The sequence below is a fragment of the Corvus brachyrhynchos genome, unplaced genomic scaffold (genome assembly GCF_000691975.1).
Source record: "Corvus brachyrhynchos isolate BGI_N302 unplaced genomic scaffold, ASM69197v1 scaffold279, whole genome shotgun sequence".
Classification (NCBI taxonomy): domain Eukaryota; kingdom Metazoa; phylum Chordata; class Aves; order Passeriformes; family Corvidae; genus Corvus; species Corvus brachyrhynchos.
The window spans coordinates 8,631,806-8,641,321 of record NW_008246060.1 but is presented as its reverse complement, the minus strand read 5'-3'; the positions used below and the strand labels follow the sequence as shown (position 1 = coordinate 8,641,321).

Here is a 9,516-nt window from a genome sequence, read left to right as displayed (position 1 = left end):
GCAGGAATGTCTTTTCAAGCAATGAAGGAGAAAGTGCTGGCTCATAGAGCAGTGCAGAAATATAGGCCTACACTCTTCAGAATTTGATAGAAGCGATGTTTTAGTCAGAATTGTACCTAGATGCTATATAGCTTCCTTAAAGCAGAACTTTGGATAAGTTTTAAAGCTGCACTTTTTCAAGACTTTTAATTCTTTCGTTATAATCTTTGATAGCTTTTACACACAGAATGTAATTATTTTATGTATATGAAGAGACTACAAAGCAAAATGTGTCAGGAAGCCTTCCTGCTGCAACAGCATTTGCTGCTGCTAACTGCCATAGGGAAGCTCTGGAGGTCTCTCCGTGAGGTACCTGGGTTACTACTGTACATCCTAGCAGCCTTGATAGGTGGTTTTCAGGAAGAACCCTAGTGAGAGACTAGTTCACATTTCTCTAAGCTGAGTGGATATCCATAGAAACAGGGCTTTGCCTAGCTTTTGTAACTATTGGTTCTTAATGAATTATCAGAGGTAAATTGTTTGATATTTGTGGAGTATTTAACTGGTTGGGACAGGAATACTGGAAAATGTAATGCAACGGTAAAACATGACACCACAGCTGTGCAAACAATGCTAAGATGTTCTTCATACCCTCTCCTCACTGATTTGCCCCTCCTCCCCTCATGTGGTCAGAGAACACTGAGTTTGATATACTTGATGTGCAGAAAATAGATACACTCTCATGTGGTTTATTATGGGCATAAGTTATTAATGATTGTTTAAAGAGCACACTGAGACTCATTCTGTTACAACCCCTGGGGCATCAGCAGTAGTTTGAGAGTCCAAGAGGATTCTAAACTATGATAAGCACGACACATACCAGTAGGTGTATCTTCAACAGAGGAATTGCCATGGGGCTATTTTTAGTGTAGCTATCAGATATCTTAGGGTAGAAAATTGTAGAGCTCTCTTCCAAAAGATCCTACAAAGCCAGACAGGATGACCACAAAAATATAAGTAGATTTTTAAGACTGTAGCAACCACGAATATGTTCTCAGAAAGATGCAGGGGAATTTTTGCTAGTTGCGCAGGAGAGAGGGGGACATACCCTTCCTTAAATTGAAGTAAATAATGAATTCTTTAAATTTGTTTCACAGATTGTTTCTTTTTCTCATGCTTCACAGGGTCAAGTCCTAATATCTTCCTAATTTACGCCTGGGTCATGTAATCCCTACCTATTTTAAGCTTTGGCTGTACAGACTGAGCTGGTACATTACTGCCACGTAGAGTTCAGTGCCAGCTACTGAATGCTTTTTATTGAACTTTACAGTTTGTGGTAATCAAGAAATCCTTACACAGGACTGCTGTCACTAATCATGCAAATAAATCAGTGCCACTTTTTCTTATTATTTTATATGCACCTTCCAAACAATAAAGCAGGATTCCATTAGTCATGTGCAGCTAATGCTAAAATAATAACTCATATAGCAGGTATATATGGTAACAGCCACATTTGTTTAGACCACAGAATGCATATGCATATACAAATGCATAGACACATACTCTGTGGAACTACACTGAATTGCATACTACTGAAGAAGTCTATGCTAAAGATTGTAATGAGAGAAGTAACTATGCTGCAAAGCATGACATGTGGCTCCACGTTCTTAATTTTAGTAATATCTAATCTCTCTGTGGCAGTAATGCAGCAGCTCAGTTTCCACAGTCAGGTGTAACTTCTTGTTAAAGTCAGGCCTGATTATATGAGAACAGAAAAAGCCCTGAAGATATTCCTTTGAAATTCCTTCCTAAACTCATGTAAAAGCACACGGGAGAATGCTTGCTGGAGTGAAGAAAAATCGCAGTTTATTTGAGGACAGAACTTAAACAGTCTCTTGCTTCACCAGTACTATGTCATTGGTGGTATTTTCTGGAAATGTGCTGGTGGAGGTTTTCTGAGGTTTTCTATTTATCTTGGATATGGAGGGAAAAAGTTGGGTTTACTTTTGAAGTCATAATTGTGACAACTGAGTGGCTGCAAGACCATAGTAGTCCTCCATAGGAGGTTCAATTGCTTAGCCTTATCATTTTTATGCAACAGTTGATACAAATTTTATTCTAATCCAGGAAATGATTGAACAAAGCTCAGATGTTGCTGAATGTCAGCAAAATGTTACCTGAAAATGTCTGTAGACTGATGTGCCTGCATCCCACTTTAGCGAATGAAGTGTGCAACTATTTCCTGCAGTTTGCAGACAGTGATCCATAAGGGTTCTTGCAGGTTAGATGTTACATTTTTTACTATTCATAGCATTAAAAGGAGTTCTAGGACTGTAGCCGTTTGTTTTATTGTCTATCTGGGCCCTCTCTGAAAATCAACGTTTTGAATGTTGATGATAATGTGATCTCCCCATTTCCTGTGCAAAATCTTCTACTGTGCTCCACAGCTGGAATTTCTGCTCGAAGATTTTGCTTATAAAATGTTAGCACTTTTCTGTTGCTTTATTTTCTTCCTTGTCCTTTGGCAGCTTTCCACAGCTTTTGGCAGTCCCAGCTCTTTGTCCAAGCTGTCCAGCAGGAGATATTCTCATTCTGGGTACATTTCTCAGAAAGGACAACTTTTGTTGCCTCTCACAGAAGCCTCATAGAAATCCACACAATGTTTCCTTTTAACCAACAACCTACATAAACCTGTAGGTTCTAAAGGAATCTTCCTGCTATCAAACTGTAGCAGAGGTGAAAGTCATCTCTTTCACCTTACCCTCGATCTTTCATTACACACCACGTTAAGCAGTGAATTATCAGTTTAGTGCAATTACACTGGGGACTGAAATTTTTTTTTTTTTTTCCTGCCAGAAGTGCTGTGCCCTAGTCTAGAACTGCAGATATTAGATGGCCTGTTGAATGGAAATCTCAGTGCTTGTGGAATTATTACACATATAAAGTGGCTTTTGTACTTAAGCAGTAATAGGATCAGTAGTTGTGTCAGTTTAAATGATAATTTACTAAGGACAGGATTAGTAAGAGTTCACTTGACTTTGGGAGTGGAGTTAGAACCTTGCTCATAATCCTATCTAAATCTTCTGTGGCTTCCCTTTAGCCTGTCCTTGTTTCATTGTGTTCAGCTGATCATTCAGCAGAATTTAAAATTAAACACACAAAATTAGGCACTGATTTAGAGGTTTTATTTTTATTTTTCTTAAGTTAGTAGTGCTTCCTAGTCCCTTGCAACTTTTAGGCTGTCCTGCAAGCACAAGTGCATTGCAGTAATAGTAGCAGCTGCTATTTTCTCTTTTCTGAGCAGGCATTCTCTGCCACTCTATTCCTATCCCTCTGCATATTCAGTTTCCAAGGGTGCAACACGTGTATCAGACAAAGGGTTATCTTGAGAGGAGAGCTCCTCTACTTCACTGGGCCTTTCCTGACTAGAAATCCAAGTGGCTTTTGAGTGTAAACTTTCTTCAAACACATCAAGCACTGTTTAATGGAATATTCTGAAGGAAGTTCTCTTACCCATGTAATTCAACTTAGGTTTCATGTGATTTGCTCATGTCAGTCTCTTAGATACTAGTAGCTAATATGAATACTAGATTATTTTAAAAATATATCATGTCTTACTCCTAATATATCTATAAGAAGGTAATTCATTCGTGTTAATAACTTGTATCTAGTAAAGTGGTTGCACTACTAAAGTTTTCCCCACACCTTTCCCCAAATCCTAGAAAAAGGATTTTAAAAATTAAGTTGCTTATTTCTTTTTTTTTTTCTGATCATAGAAGTGAGAATCTAATTTGACACAGCTGGTAAGTAAACTGTTTCTTAAACTTCCACTACTAGGACTGTAGAGTTTCAACTGATAAGCTTCAAACAAATTTTAGAAGCCTAGAGTATAATAAAATTGGAGTTAAACTCAGGGTTAGAAGCAATAGATTGCAAATGCAAGATATAGTGGGAGATAACACGGAACAAATGCTTATTCTTTTTTTTTACTCTCATGTACATGGATGAACTACTGATTTAAATACATTAATTGAAAGTACATCATGAGCCTATTGTAAAAGAAAATAAGAGCAGCATATTAGTAAAATATTCAGATAATACCAGATATAGAGGAACTGTAAATCTTAGAATGGGCTGAGACATAACAGTCAAAATAGGATCCTTGAATAAGAAATAAACAAAATTGCTTTGCCATAGATCATGCAGCTTAAATGCTGTCATTATTTTATGGAAGAATAGCTAGAAACTAAAAAATACAGGAGGGTGGCAATAATGTCATAACATACACAAGTTTATTCAATGTTCTGGCAAGGAAATACATATGATGCAAGGCTGGGGTTGTAGGTGCAGAAGGTAGTGATCAAAACTGGCCATTGAACTGATATTCAGTACCCAGTTATTATATTTGGAAAATACGGACAGACTAGAAAATATATGCAGAGCTAGCACATCATATAGTACATTAGCAGAGACATGAATAGGGACTGTAGTTTTTTTCAAACCCTCAAAGAACCAAAGTCCCCCTGCAGAGAATTCAAGGTAAATGCCAGCAAATACTTGGTGAACTCAAACATTGGTGAGTGAAGTGAGTAATTAAAAAGTGGCATAATAGAGACTATCAGGTTGTAGTCAGGAAAGGGAAACTCCTCTACTCTGTTGATGGTGAACACTATGGGACTGCAAAGATGAAGGCAGTGGAATATTTTTTCACATACAGAGTAGTTTGGCTGGGGCATGCATAAATGCAGAGTTGAGATCAGATTTGTTTAGGCATGGAATACAGCTAGGTGAATCAATGGTATGTCTTCCCCATTTCTATCATCTATAATCTCACTCCTTCAAAAATATTTCATTATAGGGAAATAGATAGAAATCTCTCCTTTGATATACTTTTTCAGGGTACTCCAGGGGTGGAAAGTCACCATGCTGAGCTGTTGGAGTCCTGGATGAAGCCCTTCCTTTGCTATGCACTGTGTGCAATGGCAGGCCATGACATGGGCTGCAATGGTAATTAGGTTTTATAGCATGTGTATCTTTGCCTTTTTACAATCTATTGCCAGACTGTACTATTGTAAGAGGTGAGCATGTGCCTGTTGAGGCTTGATCTGAGCTCACTAGCTGGGGTCTTGCACGCTACCAACAGCTGACAGAACACAGAATTCAGCTCCAGTCCTGTACCGAATTTCTTACAAGCAGCCCCTGCACACTGTTTATGGATCTGCCTGCACAGAGCTCACTGAGGGGTCCAAGCAAGCATCAGATTGTTCTCTATACCTTTTTTCATTGTGCGAGAAGTGAGATGGCCCATCTCTGAAGCTGGAACAGGCTACTGGCTTACTGATGAAATACTATGTTGCCAGGATCCTTGGAAATACCAGAAAGGAATGATGATGTTTCTATGTATTTTTTTTAATTCTTCCTTTGAATTGTTTTCCCAAATGTTAAGTTTAGATACCAATATCTTGCAGTACAATGCACTGTGTCGGGCTCATCTTTGTCAATGCTTTTCTTTCTCGACTGCAGGAGCAGGCAAGCTAGGCTCCTCCTGGGCAGAGCTTCCTTTGGGGTGATAATGCAGAAATCACCATGGGAGGGAGGGAGAAAGGGAGGGGAGGGCACAGCAGCCTCTATCCCAGTCCTGGTATGCCTGGGATTCCCTGCTGGCTGAAGCTCCCAAAAACGAAGGCTGCCTTGATCCCCTCCTGCTGTTCTGTCCCACATACTGCAAGCGTTTTCTCACAGGCAAGTTTTGTGAATTATGAATAACAGTCCCAATTTTGAGGACTATCAGGTTCTATTGATTAGTCAAAAGTCTTCCTTTATGCTTGTTTCCTGTATGGAGAATGGCATTATTTCAAGATCATGTCAGGACAAACCTGACCATTTCAGACAATTTTTTTCTTATCTTTGAGATGCTCCAAAGATGCTCTGTGGCCAGACAGCAATAGAAACCTGCATGAGGGATGCAGTGTTCTGGTTTGAACTGTGATTCCAGCAGTCTTGGAAAAAGTGAGATCTCTGTCAAGTCTTCAGGTATAATTTCAGTGATATTTGGCTAATATAAACCATCTTAAAATTATAGCACTCTCCTCAGTTTCATAGATCATCACCAGGACTTTGAGATATCGATATTGCATCTTCACTTGAACTGATAAGAAAACCCCAAAACTATGTTTCTTGGTAGTCATTTCCTTTACACCTCCCTATGTAATTTCTATGCTTTTACTGTTGCAATCTCTTTTAAAAGATCCTTTTACAATACAATATATTATCAGAAAACTCTTGCCGATGTTAGTTCCTTTGAGAACACTAAATGTATCTTCAATACAGCATAGTTACTGTAAGTCACTTGACGTGGTTCAACCTCTAAATAACTTGGAACTTTCAGAAAACTGGGGTAAGGAGCTGTTTTAAGCATAGGTGAAGCAGTTTGTGAAAAAGGAATAGTGATGCCAGTTTTTAACAGCTGGTTCAGGAACTGCTGCCTGATTACCTCTGGGTTTATTAGAAAGGGTGCATCTGTTCTGAGTCTCAGGTAACTTCATGTTACCAAACTTGACAAGTGCTAATGCAACTACTCTGACACAGTGAAAATTGACTTGCCTAAGTAATGGGCAGAAGACAAAATTTAAATGCTATATTGGATTACTTTACACTTAGGGATTTGAAAACCCAGTTTAAATCCTGAGGTGGTCACTCTTTAAATTCAACTTGTTTGAGCAGTGGGCTTGAATTCAGGTTCTGAAGGACTTGGTAGAAAGATGGGAAAGGTTTGAGTCAAGAGTTCTTTCCTTTGTACTGGCTCTTGTAGTAGTACAGTAGTAACTCTGCCCAGAAGCCTTATACATACAGCCTGTGTCTTTGAAAAAGCTTACTGTGTTGTCATGTGCAAAACAGGAAATGTGTAATGGTATTGATGCCATGATGATTTTTTGCCTTTTCTTTTATACCCCTGTTATACCTTTTTACAACTTCTGTATTCTTAGTGCTTTTTGCCTACATTCTTAGACATGTTTGTTCAGCTAGGAGACTAAACATTTTAGAAGCTTCATAGGTAAGAGTTAGTCTGCCCCAGACCCCAAGGTCCTCTCCAGAATACATTTTGCAAACTAAGATAGAACCATCCAAGGGATGGTTCCCTGGGGAGGGGGGCTCATTCAAGCCTCTCATTGGGGAATCTTTGATAGATCTGCTAATTAGTAAGACCAATAATTTTATACCAGATCTTTCGGGGGGGCATTTTGGCGGGGTGCATTTCGGTGCATTCAACCTGGATGTGTGCACCTAAGGATCCTTAAAATAAATACCAAGGTAAAATCCCTTTTCCCCTTCTAACCGTGTTTGACTCTTGATTTTAACACCAGGAAAGGGCATCAGTACGATCCCCAGAGGAGCTGATCTCTGAGCAAACTCTTCTGACCTTGCGGAAAACACATCCAGCTGAAACTCACAGTGAAATGGAAACATACAAGTTAACCACAGAAGTTAAGAAATATCCTCATCTGCATTGTATTTCTTTAACGTGGAAAGTTTCTACATGAGAAGCTGAGCAATGAATAACACAGCCTGCAAGCTGATGCCACTGTGCAACTCTCTTCATGCTGTTTTTCTTCTTCTTAGAAGCAATATTGGACCCCAGCTTGTTTTCATTTTGCAAGCAAGGTGGTATTTTGGAGTGAATGACATACTTTCAGATTTACATGCTATTAGATATTGTTGCCGTCCCTAAAGAGTAAGAAAAATGTAAATACAAAGGAGAGAGAGACATGATTCAAATTAATCTTAGCAGGTGAAAGCTACATTGTTATTTAAAACTGAGAAGACGTTTGATTGAGAACAGGTATTTTGGTCCAGAAAAGAGAATTTCTGGACCAGACCAGTTCTCTGCTCTATGTAGTTTTGCATATGTTATGGTAAACTCTTGCCCTGCACAAGTACAATAATAGGATCCAAGCCCAGTTCCTAGCAATATCGGAGGCCATGTTCCTTGAAATACATAGCCAAGGATTTATTTAATATTAAACTAGAATTAGGGGAGGAACATACTATTTGAAACCCAAAAAGCTATATTCTAGTTTTCATAGAAGCTAAAAGCTATAATAATTCTTTTCAAAGTGTCTGGGAATACGTTTAAAATTAGAAACCCTGTAAAAATTGTGGCAGTTTTATATATTCCATCTATAAAGCCTAATACATAGAGATGTATTAAACATTTATGGACAGACTAGTATTAATACTTTCCTTTAAAATTTTGGTTATTTCAGTAGCATGTGTCTTCGCCTACTGATTGAAACAATATTACTTTAGCAGTCTTTCTGTTAAATACAAAGCTGAAGTTATTCAGTGCAACATAAACATTTAGCTCTACAGTTTAGTCTGTAAACACTTAAAAGGTTGGAATGTTTATCTAAAATGGCCAGACGTCCAAAACTTGCAAAGCTGATCTGTTTGCAGTGTTAACAAGAAGTAGAAAAGAAAGAACTTTGCTCATTTGAAAATGAAGAGGAAAAAAATCTCACTCTTACTGCCATCAATAATTAGGCTCAATTTTGTTGCAGTTCTGAGTTTTCTTGGTACTGGTCTACCTACCCTGAACTGATTTCAGAAGATAATTGGTTGAGCTTAGGACTGCTGCTGGAATCTCAGTGTAAATACGGGTCCCAGTAAAAGGAGGAGAAGGGATGGAACAGACGCAGGTAATACTGGTTCTGTATTTTTATTTTTCTAGAAGACTCACTGGGATATATCAAACTGAAAAAACCCAGAGGTTGGGATTAAAATTACATGATACTTTAAGGAAATCACTTCTTGTAGAAGAAAGTTGGTTTTTTTTCTTTTTTTAAACATTATTTTGTTTTGTCCAAACCACAGCCTAAATAGTTGCTGTTTGACAAGCTATGAGTACGCCAACAGGAAAGAACTCAAAGGAGTTTTACGGTTAAACACTGATTTGCAGACATAGGGGAACTATATGTTTATCTGGCATAATTCTTCTCAATGCATTTAAGAGTAATTACTCTCATAGATATTTCATAGCTCTGCCCATAGATATAATTGCTGTAATAACACAAATGGCCACTTGAATCCTCCAGTGCACTTCTAGTGATTGGATGTCTGATATTACCCCTTGTTTTGATTTGCTAAATACCCTGAGGTGACTCTATTTTGCAAACCTTTTTCATCCTTGCTGTTAGTGTGATGATAGCTGCACAGCAGGGACACCGTCACTTCGATAAAGCTTTGGTAGACAGGAAGAGGACTCCCTCTGTTGGCAAATCTGTGGGTAACTGTGAGATAAATAAGAATTACTGTGTGCATGTATCTTCCTGCTATAGTTGAATTTTGTGAAATCTCAGCAATTTGTTAATGATGTTGTGATTAAACAAACAAACAAAACTAACTAGTTACAATCTGCAGCTGAACTGTAAACTCAGACACTTGCATAATTCTGGTCTATTTACATCTGAGCATCATTGTTAAATCTTTTAACACATTTTTGTGTTCCTTGCTGTATAAGCAAATGAAAATTGAAGGAAG

The 9,516-nt window shown here is 38.2% G+C and overlaps 1 long non-coding RNA gene across 1 annotated transcript in view; it reads left to right on the top strand.

Annotated features, from left to right (window-relative positions):
- Positions 1–9,516, top strand: part of LOC108449646 — a 20,503-nt gene that overhangs the window by 8,546 nt on the left and 2,441 nt on the right. The window contains exons 2-3 of the long non-coding RNA XR_001865905.1: positions 7,344–7,641; positions 8,538–8,675. This is a non-coding gene — a long non-coding RNA (uncharacterized LOC108449646). The remainder of the gene's footprint in view (positions 1–7,343; positions 7,642–8,537; positions 8,676–9,516) is intronic.